Raw genomic sequence first — 12,504 nt, forward strand, 5'->3', positions numbered from 1 at the left:
ACGAGCTGAGCTCGTCCATACCGCCCGGCTGGTTAAACTAGTTGTTGATTCCATCTGCAGTCGCTCTGAAGTTAATGACAGTTTAATATGCTTTTGTGTAAACAAACATTGTCTGCTGCAATGGAGTGGCAATCCCTTTCCTGCAGGCTGCATATCATTGTCTGCCTTTTCCTGCTGTCAGCCTGTGATTAATTACCATTCACTTGTGTGGGAATCTGCAGGTCTGCTCCCATTGAATGACCTCAGTATAAAGAACTGCTTCCTGCAATGCTCCATGGGCTACCATAGTCTCAGATTCTGTCTGTTACTCTGCTCGTTCCCCACCTCGTTCCTAGTCCATGTGGACTGCGCTGACTCCTGCGAAGGGGTCAGCGAGTCCTCCTAGTTCTGCTCTTGTTCTAGAAGTTGTTACTCTGCTTGTCTTGTGTCATATATTGGTTCATCGCCAATATATACGCATACTTGCACATTTTGTTATTTTTCTTGTATTCGTGTTACGTTGATACATCAGTGTCGCTGATATATACGTACACGAACTGTTTATATCCTGTGTTCAGTTAGTCAGCCTTCCAGCACGTTTTGGTAGTTTGCGCGTATCGTGATCACCCGTGCTGAGTTAGTATCCTGCTCCTGGTTCTGTTTGTGGATTGCGTTCATCTCTGCGAAGAGATAGCGAATCCTTCTGAGTCCTGTTCCCTGTATTGCTCCAGTCTTAGTCAGTGTTCCTGCTTATGTCATATATCGGTTCATTGCCGATATATACATATGTTAGTCAGACGTTACAAATAGTTTAATTGATAGCTGTAATTGTAATACGCTAGGAAAACATACTTATTGTATATTTGTCTGTGTTACGTTCATCTATCTTGATCCTCCTATTTCCTGACTATCCTGTCCTGTCTTTGTGAGGCACGCCATCGCTGAAAGCATTGGCTGCCTCATTCCAGTCTGTCTTGTTGTGGACGCTTGCTGTCACTGAGTAGTGGCTAGTTAAGCAAGCGTTCATTCTGTCTACCTGTCCTGATCTCCTCAGTCCTGGTTTATGCGCTCAGCGCTACTTTGCGCTGAGACGTTATCACGAAAGTATTGTTTGTGGCTGTTCGGATCTGCACCGGCTCTGTGCACCACAATCTCCTATTGGAGTCAGTCCTCTCCTCCACTAAACTGGGGATATCCTGATTCCTTGCGCTGGTGTGTGTACCTCCTTCACGTCAGCTTATGTGTTGCATGCTGACTGTGGAGAATACACCTCCAAGCTTAACAATACTGCGCTCAGGTGTACAGTAACAGGGGTCTTCTGCAACCCCTCTGATTTCCAGCATACTATAGCATACTTATTTTGGGGACACTTTAGTAAGATACTCACATCAAAAATATTATTTTACATTTCAGATATGGATTCCATCTGTATTAAAAGAGAACTACAACACTGTTAGGCCCCTTTCACACTGGGACGTTTTTATTGTGGTGCGCACCACAATTGTTTGGTGTTTGTGTTGCGCATGAGCGGAAGCATATTTTGTCAATACACTTCCGTGCACTTCTTATTTGCGCCACAAGAAGTGAGTGTGAGAGAGTCTCACTTCTGGCTTGGCTTACAGCCAGATAGGAGATTACCATGCACTGCCGCGGAAATGATGGTGCAACGTGATCATCCGATTGCATCTCTAACGCTGGTTTCAAGTGTCAAACCAGTCTTATAGTTTTGTAAAGCCCTGGTGTTTTTTTTAGAGCTGTTATGTACCTCAAGTCAGGTCTCAAACATAACAAGTAGCTGAGAAGAGTGTGATGATGTTATTATATCATAGCCTGCTGGAAAGACACTCTTGTTGTTTAGTTGCTCCGTGGTCACGGGAGGTTAACTTTTACAGTGTATTACAAGCAGAGGAGAGGGTATTTTCTCATATGAAATGAAGATTGTGCTTTAAAGAGACTCTGAAGCGAGAATAGATCTCGCTTCAGAGCTCATAGTTAGCAGGGGCATGTGTGCCCCTGCTAAAACGCCGCTATCCTGTGGCTAAACGGGGGTCCCTTCACCCCCAAACCCCCCCCCCCCTGCAAAATCAACAACTAACTTGGTCGTAAATTTTGCTCTTCCTGGAGGCAGGACTAACGGCTGCAGCCCTGCCTCTCAGCGCGTCTATCAGACGCGCATCACCGCCTCTCCCCCGCCCCTCTCAGTGAAGGAAGACTGAGAGGGGCAGCGGAGAGGCGGAGGTACACGTCTGATAGACGCGCGGGAGGCAGGGCTGCGGCGGTTAGCCCTGCCCTAATGCGGAAGCGCTCCCCCGCTGCACGGAGGGGATTTGGGGGATCAGGGACCCCCGTTGAGCCATGGGATAGCGGCGTTTTAGCAGGGGCACACATGCCCCTGCTATCTATGAGGTCTGAAGCGAGATTTATTCTCGCTTCAGACTCTCTTTAAAAGGAGCTGACTTACATAGCATTATTTTCTAACCACAGAATCCGGACTTCTGCTTTAATTTATGCTGCTCATCTCATTAATGCATAGTCACCAGTAAATATTAACATCAATCTCTGACTTTATCCGTCCTTGTTCCCTGCCTTGCACTCTGCTGGTATTCCTGCCTGTCTCGCTTGGCCTACTTTTTGTTTTATGTACAGAGGTAACCAAGATTATGATATGACTTGTCATGCCTCACTGTTATGTGCATATACGGAAACAGATCAAAGGCTTGCTCTTATTGGTAAAGCCCTTCATACTGACTTACAGGGAAGGAAAGAGGACTTCTTATCATTTATACGCAAAAGCTGGTTTCATTAGGAAATGTTTCAGCACAGTAAAAAGAGGACTGCAATAAATATGTCTCTTTGAAGTACACTACACTTGGTAAAGCAATACATTGTTTATGAACTTACTGAAAAATGTGGCACTTTTAGTATTTCATCTTGCCCATATTATGCCCTTGTCTGTCTAGTATATGTTAGACCCTACATTAGCTACAATAAATACGTGTGCCATCATTGCAGTCATAATATAACTTATTACCCCTGCAATTCATTTCTGCAGCACAGCATGGATGGGATCATGAAAGTATAATTTGTATGGTATGTTAAAGTAAAATTCTACGTAAGTTATAAATAAAAAAAATATGCAAATCCCTCAGTTGGGTCAGTTGAGCTTTAAGCAATGCAAGCGTTAATAACTTTAAACATTATTTCAGCTTGTCTACTCTTTTATATCCATATAAAACACAGTCCTTTCCCAGTGTAGCTACCAAAAAATGGATTATTTCAGGTGTTGGAAATTAGTAACAATGGTTCCTTCTTTGTGCAGGTAATCATTCCTTCTGCAAAGTGGGATTACAAAATGGAATTTCCTTGAAATTAAAAGACACATATGCATAATGTCCACCTAAACCCTGGCATCAAAAATTACTTCCAAGGTTTGAACCTACTACTCATGATTTGAGAAGGATAATGAGATGCAGATCATTTCAAGCTGATGCAAACATTATGTTAATTTTATGCAAATGTATTCAGCGTAGAACTAGACCTACCAAATGCCTTAACCTCTTAAGGACCACCGGCGTTCCCCCCCCCCCCCCCCCCCCCCAGTGACAAGGCTATTTTTACTAATTAGGGCTCTGCAGCTTTAAGTTCTTGCTGCAGAACCGTACAAGACAGTACACAAGTGATCCCCCCCCCCTTTTCTGCCCACCGACAGAGATTTCTGTTGGTGGGCTCTGATCCCTGCTGGGATGTTTGTTTATTTATTTATATAATTATTTGTTGCTTTATTTCTATTACATTTCCCAATTTTTTTTTATTATTCTTATCCCTCCCTCCCCACGCCAGCCAATCACCGCGACTGGCTGTCATCGGCATCAGCCTATGAGAGCCGATCACTCTTCTGCCTCCCCAGGGGACAGAAGAGTGACACGGCTGTCCCCAGTACAGCGCTGCGGTAGATCGCAGCACTGTACAGTGTAAATAGATGACGGTTTCGCCGACTAACAGTCTCCTAGCAGCAATCGCTGCTGGGAAACTGATGATGGAGTGGAGCTTCAAGCCATCATTCAGCAAAGCACGCCCCCAGGACTTGAGCCACCACGTTCACGCCAATTGGCGTGACGCAGTTGTAAATTAGTTAATGGATGGATGGAGTAGTACACAAGGGGCATTACCGAGCGGTCAGGGCAAGTAGGGAGGACATTGCCTCCAGGAGATCTGGGGCCACTGTCCAAACACTAGATTATCAACAGAGATGGTCCTTATTGGCAACCTAGGCTGAGTTTAACCACTTCAGCCTTCAGTCGTTTTTTCACCTTATGCATCCGAGCAATTCCCTAAATATTTTTTTAGTCCTGTAAGCTCTCTCTCTCTCTCTCTCTCTCTCTCTCTCTCTCTTACAGGAAGTGAAGGGAGGATGGGAAACTTTTTTTTTTTTTTTGCTTTAAAAAGATCCGAGCTTCTAAAAGAAGCCTGTCTGTCTTTCTAACGGGGACTTTGATCATTGAATGGGAGCTGTGTTCCCATTCATTGATCACCAGGCTAACGAGCAGCGGCACGGGAGCTTGCGGCTGTGCGGCTGTGCAGATGCAGCCTTTTGGACGTAATAGCAACATTCAAAAGGCGAAAGTAGTTAATCTAGCACTTGTGCAAAGCTCTGGTTCCATCTGGCTGCCAGTAACAATGGTCATGTCTTGAAGATCTGAATAGTGTACTGGTTAAGGGCTCTGCCTTTGACGTGGGAGACCAGGGTTCAAATCCTGGCTAGGTCAAGTACCTATTCAGTAAGGAGTTTAAGGCAAGACTCGTTAACACTGCAGGGTGGCCTCTTGAGCGCGTCCCAGTGGCTGCAGCTCTTGAGCGCTTTGAGTCCAACAGGAGAAAAGCGCTATACAAATGTTTGGATTATTATTATTATTATAAGCAAGTGATTTGTTTGATCACCTGATAGATCTGCAAAGCTCTGATTTGCTGTCATCACATCCTGCTTTAGCACATGATCATGACTAGCAAATCAGAGACTTAGATATCTATCTATCACACAACCAAACTGATCACATGCTTCTCCATGAGTTCTCCTAGACATGGCCATCATTATGCCTGCCGGCAGTCCTGATCCCATTAACTGTTATTAAAGGATACCTTAACGCTCACAAATTTTTAAAACGGGTCCTCCATGCCCACGGCTCCGATTCTCTTCCGTCATCTTCCGTTCTCTTCTAAGGGTCTTGCACAGTTACTTCTTGGTCGGCGACGTTCTTCACACGTGCTCGCAGCTGGGTACGCTCTGCGCATGTGCACTACTTAGTCCTGATGTAGTAGATGTAGCTCCAAGGAGACAGCACCTGTGCACTAGCTAATTACCTCACCGTCCAGGATGTTACTTTGCAAGACCTTTAGAAGAGAATGGAAGGGGACAAAAGAGAACTTGTGGAGCAGTGGGCATAAGGACCCCTTCCTGCACACGCCTGCTTCTCCCATTTTATAAATTTGTGACCGCTAAGGTATCCTTTATTCTTTGCATGGACAATAAGGTTCTCATTCTACTTTGTAGATAAAACAAAAGTAGTTGATTTGGTTTTTACTAAACATTCACTAAGGAATATGCTCAGATAGCTCAAAGTGACCCAGAACTACTAGGTAAGTACAAAGGGCTAAAAGAGATCAAAAAGCCTTCTATTAAAATTAAAAAAGCAATGCTATATGCATTATGCTATATGCATACGTTTTTAAGATTTATAAAGGGGCACTTTCAAAGTGGCAAACTTTATTTTGGTAGTGTATGAAGTGGAGATAAGGTTATAAATAAAGCAGTCATAGCAAAATTGATAATTTTCAGTGTCCATTCTGCAATCCCTTATAAATCCAGCAATTTTCGAAGTCGATTGCCACTTTTATAAGTGTGATGATCTGCAGATGTACAGAGAAATACCATTATTTGTACAAAAAGTCTCTTACAAACAAACCTCTTAGATGGTAATTTTCAAAAAGTGACCTGGTTCACTTCAAACATGCCATCATGAGTGCTGAAAGCAAAAAATAAATAAATAGGGCTTTCTCCTATTACTGCACTTGATTAGATGTTTGAATTGACCACAGTGAAACATCATTGCTCTTCTTTCCTCTCCCTTTAGGACATATCCCCCTTAATGTGTATTTTATTAGTTTAGAGACTGGTACTTCATGAACATCCAGCTTCTATCAATGATTAGGTTTTCCAGCATCCAGCACAGGCAAACGTTACACAAGTTCTTGCTATAAAAGTGTACTATATAGCCTGACTGAAGCCATAAAATCAAAGAAAAACATATATTTTAAACAGCTGACAGATATGTTGCTGTAAGTGCATTCTGTCATCTGTACTTCAGCAAATTTGGCTATTTTTCATGTCAGAATGTTTGTCTGGGCGCTGTAATTTGGCTGGCTGTAGAGCGTGATTGATATGTGAATGCAGCTCTCCTGGAGAAATGTCCTATAAATGGATACTATTCAAAATATTGTGCAGCAGCTTATGATACCAGAATGACGTTAGAAAAAATATTTAGTTCCTTTTAAAAATGCAATCTCCCAATTGACTTTTTGAGCCTTTGGGTACAGCAGCATCTGAGCGCCACACCTGGAACAAGCATGTGGCATAAGGGAGGAGTCAGAAAGCACAATCTGCATCCTTGTTATGGTCACTGACTATTAACAGTATTAAAGGATTAGCACAGCAGAAAGCCAAGTAGCATTTGAAAAAGGCAATCATCATCAGTAGCACTTTCTATAGTGTTTTTACTTCACTAAAGTGTTAGTGTACTTCCCGTCCGTGAAGGTGTGCTTACAAAGTCCTAAAATGGGGTTCTGATCTATAATGCAATGTACAGTACACTATAAGAGCCAGTCCACACTAGGTCCGGAATAGTATCCGTGGCTGCGTTTTTCAAACCTGATGAAAAATGGAGTCCCAGATACTAATGTTGAAAATAGCAGCCAGCCTCACCCAAGTAAAAAATGGATCCGTCTGCGTTTGCGGGGATCCGTTTTCAAAACCTGAACGGAAGGTCCGGATCTGCTGCATTTTCACGCAACGGATCAGGACCACGGATACACGCAGGGGTAGTGAAAGTAATGAGAAAACGCATCTCCAGCTCCACGGGCAAAAAACGGATGTTAAAACGGATAGCCTGAGCTTTATGATTGGCCCAAAAAAATCCTCCCACTCCTTCCTAATGATGGAGACGTTTTCTGTCAGGGAAAAACCTGAACGGAAACTGATGCAAAACTGATGCACTTTCATCAGTTTGCAGTACGGTGGGTACTTCCCCTGATCCGGACTGCAGTGTCCGTCCTGCAACCGGGTCTAGTGTGGACCTAGCCTAACAGTATTACTCTGCCAATGTTGATAGTAAACTAGCTGCAGTGTGGTCTGATTCCTGCTAAAATGTTTCCTTTATTCTTGCCTGGAAATCCACAAGCAGGGCCGGTTCTAGACTTTTTGCCACCTGAAGCAATACACTGTGAGGACGCCCCCGTGTGTGTGCAAAGCCGGACTGGAGAGGAGAGACACATCGGCTGTGTATTGCAGGCACTGGCACTACACTTACCTCCCTCTGCTTCCTCTAAGACAGTATCTCCTCCCTGCTGGCCAGCAGCATCTGATCCCCAGGATGCCGTGTATGTGCTGCACTGGTGCCGCATCACTCACCCGCTCTCAGCAAATTAGCGATGGGATCATCAGCCACATGTGAAGTCATACTTCCTCTCTGACTACAGCAGTGCTCATGTGACCCTGCAGCACGTAACAGGTCACACGAGACACCTCTATAACCATGGATGCAGGATGCCAGATGAGCAGATAGAGACACTGCGCATCTAGGGAGGGGGAGATGGGGAATGCAAGGAGGAGCACATTTGGGAAGAGGGGCCGCTTATTGCCACCCTGTAATTGTTGCCGCCCTGAAGCACAGGATCCACATTGCTTCATGGAAGGACCACCCCTGGCCACGAGGCACGTCACCCAGCAGGGAACGGGATTCAATCCCTCTGGCAACGTTGCGGGGAGGAGGCTGTAGAGATGCTTCACTAAGAGGGCCAACAGAGTGGTGCACAAGGAACGTTACAGACCAGGCAAGGAAAATGCTAAAAACAAGGCTCTCAGCCATCTGGGCTGCTGTACACTCGCTAGATTCTCAGCATAGGCATATTGTCAGGACTTGTTGAGTTTAATCTAGTGTGTGCATGTAGTTTACAGAGGAACCTTACTGAAATGATTAACATTGCTGTGTCTGTGTTTGATTTGAACATTATTTAGTTAATGTTTCTAAATATTTTCCTGATTTACACTGGAGACATCTTCACTGCTGGCAAGGACCATTACTCTGGAATGTTTTGTTTGTTGTGCATTCCAAAGTGAGCAGAAACAACACTTGGGCTCCCAGAGTGCTTTGGGGTAAAAGGCTGCATAAGTAAATTAAATAGAAAAAAAAAACCTAGTGCAGCCTCAAATAGTGTCACCTCACTCTACGCCTCCACAAGCAATTCAGGGAAGCTGCACTCATAATCCAGTATTCCAAGATAGAGATGCAGTTGGATTACCTTAAAAAGAATTAAAATCGCACATAGTCCTTAATTGTGTCTAAAAGCTGCACTACACTGGGATGTGCCACCACCGAAAAGGACTAAATTACTCTCCCCCCCTTTGTCAATCCACTCACCGGATAACTGCTTGATTGCATGTAACTATCATTGGACCTCTGCCAGTCACCAGGCTACTTGGGACACATCAATATAGTATGTTTTTAAACCAATTTTTTTCAATACCAGAAAGCAGGAACCATTGGATTATGACATGTGGCTAAACCGTGGACACTGGCCAACGCGCTTCTGACCAGTCACCCTCTACCATGAGCTGAGCATTAGTGTACCTCCAGGCTCTCTCCTCTGCTTTTTGTCACACATGACTCACGAGAGGCATGGGGTGGAGCCTAGAGGTATGCTGATGCTCACACCTTGGGCAATAGTTCCGTGCATGCATGAGCACATGCATAGGTATGGGTTCCATCACTCTTGAAAGAGGAGGAGGGACAACAGCCCAGTGTGAAATGCAGTGGTTTCCAGAGGGTGGAGTAAGATGGGAAACAATGTGCTTCACCATTGTCATCACTTGATTCTTAAAGAGAACCAGAGACGACGCACCCTCATGTATTTTACCATATAAATCAGTGGGAACATGACAATAAACACCTACCCTGCTCTTTGTGTCATTTTTCTCTGTTAAATCTGCCTGTTAAGAGCTCTGATAAGAATCCACGACTGAACATTCAGTGTAGCTTTGCCCCAAAATGTTATAGCTGAGTCAGTCTTCTGTGATGTCTTTTCAAGCCCAAGCCCGCCACCTCCTGGCTCTGCTTTCCTGCTATGAGGATACATAGCAGGAAATCAGAGCCACAGAAGAATGACTCAGCTATAATCATTCTGGGCAAAGCTAGACTGAATGCTCAGTCGGGGATTCTTATCAGAGCAGATTGTGCAGTGAAGAATGAAACAAAGAGCAGAGTAGGCGTTTACTGTCATGTTCCCATTGATATATGTTGTAAAATAAATGAGGGTGCTTCGTTTCTGGTTCTCTTTAAGTGACCTTGGGGGACACATTTAAGTCTGTGTCGGAGTTCAATTTAGCTTGTGCACAAAGCTTTACTATGTGTGGAAATAGCTTTATTCAGTACAGCAGACCAGGCAGCAATGAAAAATGTGAAAGTGCACTGACCCCTAACAGATGAATATTTTTCACTGAAGTCAGAAGTGACAGAAGATGAATGCGAGCTACTCTTCTTACCAGCTTGCTAAAGATATGAAGAGAGCTAAGATGAATATCAGCTAACCAGACAATCATTTAAGTGTACAAGTCTCACTCATTCTGTGGAAGTAACGTTACTTGAAGGAATCAGAAATCTGGGCATTTTAACGGTCAATAATTCAGTGTATTAAGGTGTATTAAGGTTGACCCACTCCCTCCCACCCCAAAAAAAAGGCTTGGCTGTACCCAGCTGATTATTACTGCACTGACCATTCATTCCTGCAGTCTAATTTTGCTTTGCACATCTGACTGCAGGTGAAAGTTTATTACTTCAAGGGAAAAAAACGCTTTTTGTAGAGAAATGGAAAGTTTTCAGTTCTTCTCTATACAATTATAAACTTAGTGCCAAACATTGTTTATTTATGTGTCTATCAAATACATTCATTCCAACTGGCAGATAAAACTGGCAATGATTACTGTTAGTCAGCGTATTATTCAAGTTAATGCATTATAACAAAAAATGAGTGACAACACATGTGCAGCTAGTTTCTCCTGCAGCAAGGTGAGTATTTCTAGACAGTCTCTTGCCAACACTATTCCAAACAGTGATTTAGCCAACGTTACAAAGAAGAGCATTTTGAGCTTCAGTTTTGAAATATTTTAACAAGAAGCAAAGTGAAATATAAAGATTTACAATATAAAACAAAATATAATAGGAAACAATTACAATAGGACCAGTGGCATAACTACAAATCATGGGGCAAAACTTTGATGGGGCTCCTCAGTGTTCACACCAGTGTCGGACTGGGAGGTGGAAAAACTGAGGAAATCCACCTGCAGGCCAAGCAGCAGTAACCCTGTGTTATTACTCCCAATAGAAACCTGCAGCAAGTCTTCACTGTGAGCAGCAACACCTGATTACTGCTGCTTGGCCAGCAGGTGGATTTCCTCAGCTTTTCCAGCTCCCAGTCCGACACTGGTTCACACCCCTTCCCTTGCCTACCCCTGGTGATCCTCACAGCCTGGGCACCCATCCATCTTGCAAGAGTAATAAAACAAGTGTGGACTTTGTTATGTTTAAACCCATAACAAGTGTAGCCACAAAAACACCTGATCTGAAGGACAGACTCCTTTATCAGAGGGAGTGATGAAGTAGTTGGGGCCCAGGGGCAAACACAGGATTTTAAAGGGGGGGGATTGCTGAAAGGTTTCCCTCAGCCACACACAATACAGTATAATAATATGGTAGGACATCATGCACGAAATGCAATTTCCCGAACCCCCTGACAGGATCTGACAATTATTTTCTAAATGTCCGATCTGCTCTGGATCAATTAGGAGCAGTTTGGATACAGATAATAATGAGGACGCCGACATTGCTAATGAAGGGGAAAGTGAAGCATTCACACAGTAGGGCACAGGGCTGTGCTCATACCTGACTCTGTTAAAGGAAACTAGAGCTGATGAAAGCTAAAAGTTTTATACATACCTGGGGCTTCCTCCAGCCTCATAAGTTCGGATCGTTCCAGGTATGTATAACTTTATGTATGTATATTAGCTTTCATCAGCTTTGGTACATGTTAAGTTCCCCAGAGCTGTTCCATGCTCTGTACACATGCTGCTGCTCCATCCAAAGTCAACTGTGGCAGGGAAAGGGAACGAGGCAGCACAAAGTGCAGGCAGCAACACGGTGCCGTGAGCTGTAGGATACCTACAGATATTCTGGTGTCTAAACCTGTACCTGTCCCCACTGCACTGGCCCTGGTCTGAGCGGGGATTCTGGGCAGCTGTAATCCCCCTCTGCGTTTGCCTCTGGGGCCCCCTTATAGCTCTGGGCTCTCTGTGTTCACAGGGGCTGCTACCCTGCAATTGCATCCCTGGATAGGACTTGTGCAGCACTATTCTATGTTTAATTTCCTTATTTTGCAAAGGGTGAATTTATCATTGGATAATAACAACAAGCATGCCTAATAAAGGTACAGTGATCTCTGTATTTATCCCTATATAGAGACCACTATGTGGAGCAAAATAATAAAAATGAATAAATTGCATTTTTCCTGTCTAGTACCCAGTAGGTCATCTTAGGAGCTGAACTTCGGTTAAAGTTTTCTATCCTCTGCATCAATTCAGAACTGAACTGGGAAAACACATATAGTGGCTGCTTGTGTTTGTGAAAATATTGGCCTTACCTTGTGAGATCGAGCAGCTGAGAGTCCGATGCAGGCAGCCTGCCCAGTGGCTGCTCTGTTGGGATTTATATAGCCTGCTGAAAGGCTCATAGGCAGATACAGCCAGCTTTACTGAAAGCCCTCAGTCAGCACATGCAAAGGGGCCTCATTCAGGACTTCTGCGGCCCAAACAATGCACATAATCTATACAGGAGGTGGCAATGTATAGAAATGCAAGCCCATCAGGTTTACCTTAAACCGGCCCTATATGATCTGGTTTCACAAGATGTGTAAATAGTTCTGCATGACATGATGCACACTGACATTCCATGAAACCTATGTGCATATAAACACCAAATTATACACATGTATTCTATGCAATTCATTCATCTAAAGTATTTCGTAATGAGAGAAAGGCGATGACAGCGTAACATCATTTATGATGCATACAGCGTAACACCAGGGCATACGGTTTAGAGAAGAAACTGGATAAATCAGTAAAAAGTAGACCTCTAGTGCCACTAAGAGGCAAGATTTTACAGGAAAGCAAAATATCAACACACTGCTATAGGAGGAAGAACTCTC

General features: G+C 43.8%; 1 protein-coding gene across 1 annotated transcript in view; it reads right to left on the reverse strand.

Moving 5' to 3' along the window:
• The window catches only part of CRYBA4 (crystallin beta A4), a 37,728-nt gene extending 25,716 nt beyond the window's left edge, over positions 1–12,012 (reverse strand). Inside the window, exon 1 of the mRNA XM_068238802.1 lies at positions 11,941–12,012. The gene's annotated coding sequence lies outside the window, so the exon portion shown is untranslated. The remainder of the gene's footprint in view (positions 1–11,940) is intronic.
• Between the last annotated feature and the right edge of the window lie 492 nt (positions 12,013–12,504).

The sequence above is a fragment of the Hyperolius riggenbachi genome, chromosome 1, assembly GCF_040937935.1.
Source record: "Hyperolius riggenbachi isolate aHypRig1 chromosome 1, aHypRig1.pri, whole genome shotgun sequence".
Lineage (NCBI taxonomy): Eukaryota > Metazoa > Chordata > Amphibia > Anura > Hyperoliidae > Hyperolius > Hyperolius riggenbachi.